This window comes from Triturus cristatus, chromosome 5_2, assembly GCF_964204655.1.
Source record: "Triturus cristatus chromosome 5_2, aTriCri1.1, whole genome shotgun sequence".
Taxonomy (NCBI): Eukaryota; Metazoa; Chordata; class Amphibia; order Caudata; family Salamandridae; genus Triturus; species Triturus cristatus.
This window is the reverse complement of record NC_140588.1, coordinates 412,450,291-412,463,817: the sequence shown is the minus strand read 5'-3', so window position 1 is coordinate 412,463,817 and position 13,527 is coordinate 412,450,291. Positions and strand designations below refer to the sequence as shown.

Here is a 13,527-nt window from a genome sequence, read left to right as displayed (position 1 = left end):
TTTTGTAACTGGAGCCTTGAGAATCCGACAGGTTAACTCTGGATGACTAATCCGCTCTTCCTATCAACTGCTAGTCTGTTTTAAAGATGCTTCTACGTTACCTGTTCGGTCATAGCTAAAAAAACCTCCACATTTACAAGGGATCGTTTTTTATCTTCAATCAGCACAAACTCTCTGGTGCACATCGTTTAGTTTTGCTTAGTTTCGACTCAGTCTAGTGTCCTAGCCCAACCACCAACAATGTCATTCAGATGTATAAGTAGTAGGCAGGGTCGCCAACTCTTTATGTTACAGTTCTGATGTTGTCTGGACCTTGCTCCATGATCCATAAATGCTTTACGGAGAAATACTGCTCTATTGGCATGATCTGCAACCCTAGTCAAAGTAGCTGTGTGTATCAGTATGGTAACTGTTTTACATCGAGGTTTGTGTAGTTCTGATGACGTTTTAAGCTGCCTGTTCGGGGATTTCCTTTAGTTAATATAGGCTTCTAACCACAAGATACCATCTCTTGTATATATAAAAACAAGCATTTGCAATACAATAGGTCCAACATGTATGCGAATTTGAGCTATTGACATTGCAAATGACAATGCCTTTTATTTTTGTTTTCGTATTTAAAACATAAATAAAAGGCATTGTCATTTACAATGCCAATAGCTTAAACTTGCGTAAATGCGAGACCTATTGCATTGCAAATGCTTGTTCTGCATATAAGTCACCCGTAACGTAGGACCTAGCTAGCCCTATGGGCAGGATGCTGTGTAGGTAAAAGGTAACACATGTGCCTTAACTGTGTGGCATGTCCTGGTAGTTACAAACCTCCTATTTGGTTTCCCACTGCTGTGAGGCTGCCCTCTCTTAGGTTTGCATTGGGGATTCCCTGATATGTGCTTCAGTGGTAATTTCTGAACTGAGAGGGGTAGCGTGACAATTTTAAGTATCTTTGGAAAGTAGTGATAAATCCTGCTTATTGGTAGAAGCAGATTAATTATTAATATTTTAAAATGCCAATTTTAAAAGTGGGCGTTTCTGTCCGCTTATGAGTCTTTGTGCCTGCCTGGATGTGTATTTACTGTCTGGTTCTGACTAACAGGGGAGAGGGGATGTGTATTCACTCCAGCCAATTCACAAAGGGGGTTGAGGTATGTCCTTCCTTTCCTGGGTGACTCAGCGCTAGGCTGAATAGACCTTGGTTTAATTCAGAGTAGCAGGAGGAGTTTTCCCTTGCACCTGATTTGGCCTGGTCTGCATTTGGAGTGGTGGTCGGAGTTGCACCTGCACCTGAATAGGGGTGTGCCTGCCTTCCACAATGCTGGCTCCACCCCCTGTCGTGTGTCTGGGGCCTGAGCTTACAACATGAATGGGGGTGTTGTGCATTTCAAGATAGTGTTTGAATTGCCCCCCAGAACAAAGACATTGGCACTATAAGAACAGGGGCTGTGACCACATGAAGGAAGAGAAGACACTGCATGGACTGCCAGAGGACTGCTGGGTGCCAGGAGGAAGCACCACTTGGGATTATCTGCTTGTGGGACTGACCAGCTGCCTGCTGGGTGGCTGAAGGGACTGCCACTCTGCTAGGTGACCCTGTGTGCTGGCCTGTCTGTGCCCTGTTCCCTGCCCCAGTGTCTCCAGGGGCAAAGAGTGCAGCCCTTCCAGTGTGCAGAAAGCGCGTGGTGAGCACTTTGGAATTTGTGTGGCCAGAGTCCAGGCTGAAGCGAGGACAGAACGCTTGGTGTTGCCATGCAGCGTGTGGGCTGCATTTCCTACTGCGGTGGTTGCGCCACGAGAAGGGAGAGGTACAGCTGAAGACGCGCTCTCCCCCTCCCTCTCGAATTCCAGAGAGATCGCTGAAACGTCAGGGGAGGCCCTACCACGAAGACTCCTGCTGCGTAGGAGCTGCTTTGCCCCACCCACAAAGGGCCCCAAAGCTCAGCAGCGTGAGTCCCGGCCGGGGTGAGAAGCCTGCTGTCCGCACCCAGTGCGATGCAGAGAGCTCCGCCTCTTGAACCACAGAGACCCGGGGAGGGCTCCCAACGAGGTGATGCTGACCGAGCGGAGTCCCGCTCCTTCCCCAGGCAAGACCCACCGGAGGCATCAGGCTGTCTTATAGCCCGCCGAAGGGCTTATTCAGGTACTTGCCGGCTGCCCCGGCACCCCGATCAGCGTGAACGCATCGGAATGGTTTGATTGAGCTGGCCCGATGGGGAAAAACAGTTTGGCAGTTCTATATCCCCGCTTGGCCTTTAGGAAAATGCTGCCTTTGGTTCAACCAAACAAAGAATGGGGTTACCCTGTGTCCCTCAGAACCTGGGTGTATATATGAAAGCAAAAACAATGGTTCTGTCGAATATGCGTAGCTAATTTCTTGTACAAGTAATTCAATTATCTTATCTCTTATAAATAATCCTCAAAATGTAACACCAAAACAATTTCATCCATAAGGAACACACGAAAAAACACAGAATGATGGGTAATAAGTTTTTAATATAAATTGTATCATTTATATATACCCATACTTCAATAAAAGCTGTCAACAAGGTGAAGTTTTAAGGTGAAAAGTGATCAAGTGACAAATCGTGCTCAGTGATACATTTGAGTGTGTATTATGTACAAGGTGATTGGTATATGTACAAGGGAGCTAAAAGGCCAGACTTAAAACAATGACTTTGCTGCTTATCCAATTGTAATTTTTGCGCGCAAAACCTTGATCTGGACCAAGAAGTAGCGTTGACGTTTCAACTCAATCTATGCACTATTGAGTGGTCATTGCGGGTCTTCATCAGGACAATGAGGGGGAAGAAGGAGGGATGACAGCCTAGGGCAACCAGAGTGAATCCTGGGTAGTTGAACAATTGGGTTCTGATCTACGTAGTCATGGCCCCATCACATTAATTCCAGATGAATGGCATGGAAGCGGGAACAATCCGCTGTTCCCGTTAAACCAAGGCACACAATGTCGGGCTCGAAGTGTAGTGGAATTTCAAACTCACTTCTAATGCATTGTCATAATCGGCAAGTTGATTTCCAAAGGCGTCGGCAGGCAGATGAATGTGCTTTCCCGATAAACCAAGGCACACAATGTCGGCTCGAAGTGAAGTGGAATTACAAACTCACTTCTAATGAATTATCATATGCTGCAAGTTCGGCAGGATGATTTCCAAAGTCGTCAACAGGTTGGAGTCCTGTCGAGCCGCTGCAATCTGTCTCCAGCCTGCCGACGCCTTTGGAAATCATCTTGCCGAACTTGCCGCATATTTTAATTCATTAGAAACAACTGGCCAGTGGTGGGGCTTGATGCCAAGATAGCCACCCATCACAGCTCATTCATTTTCTCACTTATTTTCTCTGGTACTCTTGTAGTCTGGTGTTTTTCAGCACCCTTGGTTGGGCAGAAAGGGGTTTTTAACCACCTATTGGTTTGTCCCAAAGGTGGAGAGTCAGAAAGCATACCAGACCATCCGAGAAACACAATAGGCTGTGTGGTTTGACTGTCCTGCCACAGCACTGCAGCCCCCAAACCTGCAACACAGGGGAGAAGGATTGGGAGGGGGTCAATCCCTCTCTGCTGTCCCCGATGTCAAAAGTACACCCAAAAGAATCCAAATGTCTTCTTGCTAGCACAGATTGCACAGCATTTGGACTGTAAGTCCCAGGAAGGCAGAAACACTGTTTGGGCTTTGTGGGTGGCCTGGGGGTATGGCCTGGTGGCAGGAAGGGCAGCTCCCACCCCATTTCTATGTCATAAATGTAAAATACCCTGGTGTCTAGTGGGTTCCCCCCTCACACGAGAGGGCAAATTTAGGCATACCCCCTATCTGCCTCTTGGGGGGGGCAGACAGATTGACTGTTGGGGACTTTCGGTAGGGGTACGGCAAAATGCCAGGGTGAGCCAGCTTCAACCCCATTATTTTCTGCTTTTCACAAACATCTCTGGTATCTGGGGTGGCAAATTGAGAGTAAACCTCCCATAGCTCGTCGCTGAGGGTTAGAAGGATTGAAGATGCCCTTTCTATGATGAGCCCTTGTTGATGCCAAGGGTGTCCCCACGTTTCAAGCTTCCCTCAATCAATCATCAATCAATCATCGCATTTATATAGCGCGCTACTCACCCAGAGGGTCTCAAGGCGCTGGGGGAGGGGGGTCCGCTACTGCTCGAACAGCCAGGTCTTGAGTTGCTTCCTGAAGGCGAGGTGGTCCTGGGTCAGGCGGAGGTGGGTGGGGAGGGAGTTCCATGTCTTGGCGGCGAGGTAGGAGAAGGACCTGTGGTGGCTCTTCGGATGCGGGGGACGGCGGCGAGGGCGTGGCTGGTCGATCGAAGCTGGCGTTTGGGAGCGTAGAAGTTGAGGCGGCTGTTGAGGTATCCTGGGCCTTGGCTGTGTAGGGCTTTGTGTGCGTGGGTGAGGAGACGGAAGGTGATTCTCTTGTTGACCGGGAGCCAGTGCAGGTCTCTCAGGTGTCCGGAGATGTGGCTGCGACGGGGGATGTCCAGGATGAGTCGTGCTGAGGCGTTCTGGATCCGCTGGAGTGTCTTCTGGAGTTTGGCGGTGATTCCGGCGTAGAGGGAGTTGCCGTAGTCCAGACGGCTGGTGACGAGGGCCTGGGTGACCGTCTTCCTGGTCTCGGTGGGGATCCACCGGAAGATCTTACGTAGCATGCGCAGGATGTTGAAGCACGACGAGGAGACGGCGTTGACTTGTCTGGTCATGGAGAGGGAGGAGTCCAGGATGAAGCCCAGGTTGCGTGCGTGGTCTGTTGGTTTGGGTGCGCTGCCTAGGGCGGGGGGCCACCAGGAGTCGTCCCAAGCGGCGGGTGAGGATCCCAGGATGAGGACTTCCGTCTTGTCCGCAGATGACTTCAGTGGCTTCAGATCTGAACGGAGGGAGACGGACTCTCTGTGTCCTTCCGGCGAGGAAGGAGACGATCCACTCCAGTGCCTTCTCCTGGACTCCGACGTTGCTGAGGCGTTGTACTAGGGTACGGTGGCAGACAGTGTCGAAGGCCGCGGAGAGGTCGAGGAGGATGAGGGCCGCTGTTTCTCCGTTGTCGAGCAGCGCTCGGATGTCATCGGTGGCTGCGATCAGGGCGGTCTCGGTGCTGTGGTTGGCCCGGAAGCCAGACTGCGAGGGGTCGAGGGATCCGTTCGTCTCGAGGAAGGCGGCCAGCTGCTTGTTGACGGTCTTCTCGATGACTTTTGCAGGAAACGGGAGCAGCGAGATGGGGCGGTAGTTCTTGAGGTCGGTCGGGTCGGCCGATGGCTTCTTGAGTAGGGCGCTGAGTTCGGCGTGCTTCCAGCTCTCCGGGAAGGTGGCGGTGTCGAAGGAGGTGTTGATGATGTCCCGCAGGTGGGGTGCGATGACAGCGTCGACTTTGTTGAAGACGTGGTGAGGGCAGGGGTCGGTCGGAGATCCGGAGTGGATGGAGTTCATCGTGCGGATGGTGTCTTCGGTGCTGATCGGAGTCCAGGCGCGGAGGGTGGTGGTGGGGGGCGTTGGTTCGGTCGTGGCGTTCGTCGGTTGAGTGCTGAAGCTGTTGTGTATGTCCGCGATCTTGTTGTGGAAGTAGGAGGCGAGGGAGTTGCAGAGGTCTTGCGAAGGGGTGATGTCATTGTTTCCGGCGTTGGGGTTGGAGAGCTCTTTAACGATGTTGAAGAGTTCCTTGCTGTTGTGTGCGTTGTTGTCCAGTCGTTCCTTGAATGCAGTTTTCTTGGTGGCGTGGATCAGTTGGTGGTGTTTTCGGGTGGCGAGCTTGAGGGCAGTCATGTTGTCCGGTGTTGGGTCTCTGCGCCAGGTTCTCTCGAGGGCTCGGCAGCTCTTCTTGGAGCTCTTGAGTTCGTCGGTGAACCATGGGGCTTTCTTGCTGCCGGGTCTGCTAGGCGGGGTCCTCAGGGGGGCGAGCTCGTCTGCGCAGTCGCTGATCCACTTCGTGAGGTTGGTGGCCGCCTGGCTAGGGTTCGTTGTGCTGGTGGGAGGGTTCCTGTTCAGGGAGGTCGTGAGCTGGTCGGCTGTGATCTTGTTCCAGCTCCTGCGTGCAACCTGTTGCTGGTGGTGCCGGGTCGTGTGAACCTTCCGAAGCTGAAGTGGAAGCAGCTGTGGTCCGTCCAGTGGAGTCCGGTGGCGTGGCTGAAGGCGATGTCCTTGCTGGATGAGAAGACGGGGTCGAGTGTGTGTCCGGCGTAGTGGGTGGGGGTGGTCACCAGCTGCTTGAGTCCCAGGTTGGCGAGGTTGTCCAGCAGGGTGGTGGTGTTGCGGTCGTTGTTGTTCTCCAGGTGGAAGTTGAGGTCCCCTAGGAGGATATAGTCAGCGGAGCAGAGGGCGTGCGGGCTGATGAAGTCGACGATGTCTTCGCTGAATTGTGTGCGTTGTCCCGGGGGTCTGTAGATGAGGGTGCCTCTGAGGGTGGTCTTGGGGTTGATGTGGACCTGAAAGTGCAGGTGCTCGGCGGTTGCGAGGGTGTCGTCGGTGTTGGTCGTGATGCGGATGGTGTTCCTGTGGACGATGGCGATGCCTCCTCTGGTGTGGTTGATGCGGTCCTTTCGGATGATCTTGTAGCCGTCTGGGATGGCGATGTCGGGCGCTGAAGAGGCGTTCATCCAGGTTTCCGTGAGGAAGGCGACGTCTGGTGAAGTAGTGTCGAGCAGGTTCCAGAGCTCGACGGCGTGTCTGTGGACGGAGCGGGTGTTGAGCAGGATGCACTTTAGGTGGCTGCTGCTGTTGCTCGTCGAGGTCTTGAGCACTGCTGGAGTGGTGCAGGTCCGTATGCAGGTGAACTTGCAGGCGTTGCAGCAGAAGGGTCCGTGGGTGCGTCTCGGCGTGGCTCGGTAGCACCCCGGGATTCTTTCGGCGTTGAGTGCGTAGAGTTCGGTGGCGTCGTAGGTCCGACGGGTGGGCTGGGATCTGCGGGGGCCAGGGGTCCTGGCACTGGGCGCGGTCCAGGCGCGGACGGGCGCAGACGGGCTTACCTTTGGCGCACCTTCGGCGCTCAGTCGGTGCTCCCGCTGCGCGCGTCCGCTGCGCGGTCGCTGAGGGGGCGACATAAGAAGGGATCCGGGAGGGGGGGTCAGCTGGGAGGCGGGGTCGCGTCCACCAATCGTCTGGCGAGGGGGCGGGGCCGCAGGCAGGAAGCGGCAAGAAACGTGAACAGGCTGAGCGGGCGGCCCTGCGGCGGCTGGGGCGCTGCTATCGGCGGCGGTGAAGAACACACTCAGCAAGGAGCTCTGGAGCAGGAGCGTAGAGGAGCGAGGGGGCAACCAGGCCAGAGGCGCTTATAGACTTGTGTCTATAAGTGCTTCTCGAACTGAGAAGTAAGATAATTCCTTGCTACTTGACATTTTTCACATGCAGGAAATCCTTCTGGTGCAAGCAGCAGAAGGATTTTCTGGTATCCGTGGAAGGATGAGGTGTTCACATCCTCCACACTGACACGGTACTGCTGAGAACACGAGAGCCTTGTCCTTCAAACTGATAGGGTTAAAACCCTTAGTCACAGAAAATTCTTTTTATAGGGCAGCCATATGTGTGCACGGAGAGCACACCACAACTCTAGGGGTGATCCTGGGAACCCAAAAGGGGGCAAAGAGAGTAATAATGCACAAATCAGTATGGGTATGATACATTGAAAATGGTCAGTTTGTGGACTTATAGTGGTCATGTCAGTTCAAAATGGTAGTAATTTGAATACAACCAAACAGTAATTTAGAAAATATTGGGCCACGATTTTGGCAATTGCTTTTAACACAATCTATAATCTGTCCATACAGGACCGGATGTAAAATTGTTTTAATGTTGATATTTATAAAGCCAATAAAGCCAAGCATCAGTTTAGGAATAGAGTGAAAATATCGATTTACCTAGGATCACATATTGGTGCAAGCTTTACCAATAGACCCTGGGTTTAACACAAGCCCCAAATGCAACCTGCAAATCAAAACCAAGAGGATTTTTTAAATTTCTACATGCAAGACCGCCAAGTCTGCGTTACAAGACAATACAGAGTCTAGCACACACCATTCAACGGTAGCAAGAACAAATACATACAAAATGTTAATAATATGTATTCCCATCCTTTAACCACGTTTTTGTGTTCCCTGCTTTGATTGCAGGTTGATATATTCGTAAAATGAAGCAGGCACAAACAGAAATGCTTCATTCGATTCCTTTAACACACACCGATTCACCATTTTTTATTTACAAACTCCAGACCTATCGGACTGTCAGGCCTTATTTTACACCTCATAACTCATGTGATATCCTGAAGATTGGCTGTCTCCCAGAGGACTGATTGGCTGCTGCCAAGGCTGCTTGCAGCTGCTGTAATGGCGCCTACCTAATTGTTTTACGTCATATGGGTAGTCATAAATTGTCATGCCCCTTTGTCGAGACAGCTTGCGTATGTGATAAACTATTAAGAAATATGCAGTTACTCAGTCACAAAACTGACAAACAGTGCTTTGACGCAAGTTAATATTCGCTCCAGAGTAACATTCTTTCAGATGAGTATTGCATCAAAACAAGCTCCACCGTTTATTTCCAAAATGGAGTCCTTTATATCTTTCACATTCAAGTCAGATAAAATCCCGCCTGGGCCTTTTCTTACCTACTGCTAATTGCAGGTGTGCCTGGCGCTGAAAGGACCTTCGACACTTCTCTCTGCCAAAGCCTCTGATTCAGCAACCGGAAATGATGATAAAGTTCCAGAGTATAAATTAGCAGACCCTGGTGCACGGAGCTAACTCACCAGGTTCACTCAGCAGTTTAGATATTAAAGTGAGGGCGAATGGAAAAATAAAAAATCAAACTAGGGATACAAATAATTTGGGAAAATGTTATCAGGAAGGTATCTTTATTAACCGTGTTTTTGAGCAATATTCCAGAAGTTGGAGTAAATTAGGCCCAGTTGACACACTTTCTTTTCATCATGGAGATAAATATAGGGCACACGATGATAGCCTGGAAGTATCTAACAATACGCTTTGCAGGCACCGGAGCCGGCCTTGAAACTCACAATAAACCACAAACTCAGAATGCTCAAGAAGAATACGTGGCTTCAGCCAGAGTGAATGTGCGCATGGTCAATGTAAATAAAGAGCAGCTAACAAGTGTAAAAGTGTTCCTGCCAGTTATTCGCCTAAAATGGATACAGCAAACTCTGGAACTGACATTAAAACTGTTAACAAATGTTTATTTGTGCCTGAAAGGAAGTGCCCAATTATCACCACACTCTTAATAGAGGAAAATGTGACATGTAGCTGAAAATTCAGCCTTTCAGAATATTCAAGAGCCTAAAGACTTAGATTTAAATTGGGAGGTTCAGTTTCCGTTTGTGTTCGATGATGTATTTGTGATCTAGCTCAAATTAAAGCACTTCGCACCTGATGTATGAAATTTTCATTCGCAATGGTCAGGAATTGCACACTTTTTGAGCAATGGAGAAGAATTTTACGAACTGACCACCATGCCTATAATTCGCATTTAAAATCAAGTCAACTTTAAACAAGCATTTGCAATGCAATAGGTCTCGCATTTACGCGAGTTTGAGCTATTGGCATTGTAAATGACAATCCCTTTTTTTTATGTTTTGTTTGTTTGGTTAAAACATAAATAAAACGCATTGTCATTTACAATGCTAACAGCTTAAACTCTCACAAAAACGACACCTATTGCATTGCAAATGCTTACTTAAATAAAGTAATTTGTTTATTTGATGTAACCTTTTTTTATTTCACATCCAGAAAAAACTATTTGCAAATGACACCTGACCGTATTCTGATCTATAACCATACTTCAAGCAGGTTTATGCCTAACATGCACCAGGTTGTACCTTTGGTAGGAGAACGCTTCTTTTCAAGATATCTTCAACGTTCATTATTATTTAATACATTTCAATACAAGAACTCTCTTAGAGGCAGAATTGACATCTGCCAGCTAGCAGCAAAGTAGGGGAAAGGCGTATTCCTCTGAATCCTCTTCTATCTTATTTAAAAATGAGTGAGAATATTTGAGAGACGGCTAAAGCGGTCTGTTGCCAGAACCAGAAAGCGAAAAAAGGAGTACAAACAGGATCTTTACCTCCTCTCTTGTTGATCAGCCTTTTTACGGAGACTCGGCCTCTGATTTCAGGAGAAACTTTAGAAGCAGAACACAGACTACAGGGTCTCTGCACTGGCTGTATGAGCATGAAACAGACTGCAGGAACGCTGCACTAACTGCAGGAACTCTGCGCTGACTGCAGGAACAGGACACAGACGGTAGGATCTCCACGGTGACTGCAAGAGAATGACAGACTACAGGATCTCTGTACTGACTGCAGGAGCATGACAGACTGCAGGAACTCTGCACTGACTGCTGGAGCTCCGCCCTAGCTGCAGGAACAGGACACAGGCTGCAGGATCTGCGCACTGACTGCAGGATCTGCGCACTGACTGCAGGATCTGCGCACTGACTGCAGGATCTGCGCACTGACTGCAGGACCTTGACACTGACTGCAGGAGCTTGACACAGACAGTAGGAACTCTGCACTGGCTGCAGGATCTCCGCACTGACTGCAGGATCTTAACACAGACCGTAGGAACTCCGCGCTGACTGCAGGAACTCCGCGCTGACTGCAGGAACTCCGCACTGACTGCAGGAGCTCCGCACTGGCTGCGGGAACTGCGCACTGGCTGCAGGAACTCCAAACAGATTACAGGAGCATAACACAGACTGCAGAATCTCTGCTCTGACAGCAGGAGCTTGAAACAGACCGTCGGAACTCCACGCTGACAGCAGGAGCATGACACAGACTGCAGGAGCTCCGCACTGACTTTAGGAGCGCCGCACTCACTGCAGGAGCATGACATGGACTGACTGCAGGAACTCCGCACAGACCGACTACAAGCACAGCTCTGGCTGCAGAAACACAGCAATGGATGAAACAATCAGGAGGTGCTCAACACACAGACGAATTTCAGACGGCTTTGGAAAATCAACAGAGCAGTACAGGGTGAAAGAACAAACAAGAAACAGACGGGGGCATAGGGTTAAAACAAAAAGCAGTGCCTACGTATAAGGGAAATGGACTGAAAGACAATGCCTTTAAGCTGTCACGAAGAACCTCAAACAAGCTGGCGCAGCAATGCATGAAAAGGTTTTCTCTTCAAGACGGGGTCTGAGAGAGGGAGGGGTCGGGTGAGTCTCAGACAAACGCCACAGTTCAGGAAAGAAGACGGATTGGCGGGTGGAGAGACGGGAGGACGAGAGAACAAAGAGAGATAGTGAAGGGGGCAGAGAGAGTAGTGGCACGAAGAACAAGAAGGGCTGGGCGAGAAGGGAGGGGGGAATGCCAGCAACAGAGGAGCCCGCGAAAGTGAAAGTGATCGTGATTACGATCGCTACGGAGGAAAGACACATGGCGCTGCGCGCGTGCACGTTCACGTGCACTGTAGCTTTAGGCCACGGCAGCACTTTGAAAAGCCCAGATATAAAATGTCTCTTCGAGCCTTTGGCTCGCGAGACCTAAAAAAAAAAAACAGCAGTCCGCTTTCACAGGGTTGCATTTAACAAAGACATTTTTTTTTTGTTTGAGAGTTTTTAAATTATTTACACTTATTTATTGAAGTTTACGCAGATTTGTGCAAGAAATTAGTAGAGAAACAGAACAGAGGCCCTAGAATGGCATTACCCCAACGACATGAAGAGCACATGCATATTAATTTACTTCTTCCAACCACCCGCTACCTTCCCACATCCCTCACTAGTCGTGACATGGCAAAGCATTATTCCACATTTATGGGCAGCATGTAAGCTACGTATTGGGCCCAATAGTTTTTTGGCTGGGATGCAAGATGTAATCCTTCATCATATGTCTCGAATTGTGCCTTACAATATGCCAAGTTGTGTAGCTAGTCGGCATGTCGTGGTGCTCTCCTCCCCCCAGCATAAGGATGGCCTGCAATTTACCATTAGCTATGCCACCGCTATTCGTTAACGTGTTGCAGGTGGGAGCATTTTAATGAGGCCCAGGAGACATATTCCGAGGTGACAGTCTATGTGCTTCTGTGTCATTTTGGATAGTGTCTGTATGACCTGCGTCCAGAAATGGAACACAGGCCCTCATGCTCATGCCAGGTGTAAAAAATACGCCTCCGCAGCTCTGCACCTCATGCATGTTGCCTCTGTATGTAACCCCTGTTTGTGGAGCTGGAGGGGGGATGTAGGAGGTCTGTTGCAAGTATTTAAAGTGTATTATCTTGAGGTTGCAGTTAGATGTGATCATGTCCAATAGGGCACAGCAGAATTCCCAGTCTGTCTGCGTCAGTGGGGCATCTAGCACCGCATCACATCTTTCTTTGGCTTTATTCGTGGGCTTGCCCCCTTTGTACTGGGAAGAGCTGTATAGTTTAGTAATAAGTTTCCTCCGTTCAGTACTTGAGATCAGGATCTGTAGCGAGTTCAGTGAAGGCAGTTCCTGGGGAAAACAGGGGTACAGTGCTTTCATCGCAGCTGGCAGCCTTTAGTATACAAAGCTCTGCAGCAGGGTAGACTTCCGGCCGCCTTCGAACTCTGTAATCTCTAGAAAGGTTCCCCCAGCCAACAGGTGTTTCGTCGTAAGGTAATATAAACCTCCACTTCTTCAGGGCTTTCACAATAATGGTAACAAGGATATGTATCAATGGTCCTTCCGTGCCGTCAAACCGATCCGGAACACTCTCCAGGTACTTCGCGATATTGCATTTCATCACACATTGCTGCTACGTCTATAGTCCTTGGATCATTATTACGAGTGGAATCAAGCTGTGGGATATTCACTATTGATTACAGATCATAGGTCGATATTACGTTTTTTTTGACGGATCGGTTTGCCGGCACGGAAGGACCATTGATACATATCCTCGTTACCATTATTGTGAAAGTCCTGAAGAAGTCGAGATTTATATTACCTTACGGCGAAACATGTGTTGGCTGTATGGAGATGTACTGCTCAAAAAAACAAAATATGTTTTATGGACTGCATCATATTGATTACTGGCTTTAAAAAGAATTTGGATTGAACATTTATCCTGAACTGGTGCTTTTGGATTAAAAGTGGACTAACACTATATGTATGTCTCTAAAAACAATCTTGACATTTCATTACTCTCTGCGTGCTCGGATAACAATTTTGTTGCTGTTGTGTTATCTTCTTTGAATAGACTATTTGGGGTTGAATTAGTAACCTACCCTCCTCTCCTAGTAGCACCAACGTTACTATTGCTATATAATTTATCCCGAAACTGTCTGCAGAATGCCCCTTGTGTTTGCTTTCTTACCTGGTTACCAAATCTATTTCCTTCTACTTTAAAATGTAGATGATAAAATGTTGTTTCTGAATATGTACACACCTAGCTCTGATCCAGGGTTTCTCAATCTGTCCACATTGGATTTAAATTCTTAAAGTTCATCACATGTTTACAGTCCTCCTGTTTGAGGAGCAGCATTATTTGGCAGTATGACGGAGCCTGTGAGTACCATTGCTAACTATTATAGGGACGCAATTTACCTTTTTTAG

General features: G+C 49.0%; 1 protein-coding gene across 3 annotated transcripts in view; it reads left to right on the top strand.

Moving 5' to 3' along the window:
- The window catches only part of ACSS2 (acyl-CoA synthetase short chain family member 2), a 156,908-nt gene that overhangs the window by 86,447 nt on the left and 56,934 nt on the right, over positions 1 to 13,527 (top strand). The window lies entirely within an intron of this gene.